The sequence below is a fragment of the Nannochloropsis gaditana genome (assembly GCF_000240725.1).
Source record: "Nannochloropsis gaditana CCMP526 unplaced genomic scaffold scaffold525, whole genome shotgun sequence".
Lineage (NCBI taxonomy): Eukaryota > Eustigmatophyceae > Eustigmatales > Monodopsidaceae > Microchloropsis > Microchloropsis gaditana.
Genome location: NW_005803428.1, coordinates 12745 through 13668, shown reverse-complemented (window position 1 = coordinate 13668; position 924 = coordinate 12745).

The window sequence follows — 924 nt, the reverse complement described above, 5'->3', positions numbered from 1 at the left end:
TATTTGAAAATACTGTGGTAGTGCCGACGCGTGACATGTTCTATCGTGGTGCACGGGCAAGGATGAGCAGGACTTCATCGGCTTCTCATGACTACTCTCCTCCTCTTCTCTACTTTGATCTACGTGCTACATTCCTGTGCGCTCTAGGGTGCGTGCGCGCGAAGGACGGAAGCGTCCAAAGCACCCTGATCATCACCAGCAGCAACGCTAATCGTACATTTATGGCTACGACGGGTCCGGCTAAGAAGAGTAAGCGGACCCTCCCGGTCAGTAAGGTCCCCGTGCTCGGGCCAACAGGACTCATCTCTCCCCAGGCTATACAAGCTGCGGCAAAAAAATTGGAACTCCCGGAGGTAAGCATATGTTTCGGTCTGGCAAAGATCGGTACATGCTTACGCAACCGCTCTTAATGTTGGATTTCAATGTTGTCATCGAACCTCCTCTCTCCCCCTCAGCCCCCCCCCACGGTCTTATTCACCTTCCTTTTCCCGTTCCTCCCTCGCATCAGATCGATCAAGAGGCCGCATCTTTTGTCGCCACCACAGTCGAATATCACCTCCGCGAGATATTGGAGGACGCGATCAAACTGCAAAATCAAAGCAAACGCCATTCCTTGACGGTCGATGACCTGAATTTCGTCATGCGCCTCCGTGGGCAACAGCCTCTGTACGGCTACGGCGCCGGGGCGGCGGCAACACAGGAAGTGACGACAACGGACGGAGAGCAGGCCACGGTGGTCCTATCGGGCCTGGGAGAAAGAAAAGAGACGCTTGTGCGAGCCATGCAGACGGAGCTGCCCAAGGTTGTGGGCAGGATGGGAGGGAATGGGTGGAAGGATGGGAGTCCGTAGCCGATGGAAGGTGCTTTGAGATCCCATTGGCAGTTCCGTGTAGTCCATGTGGTGGTATCTGCTTAACTTGTCAG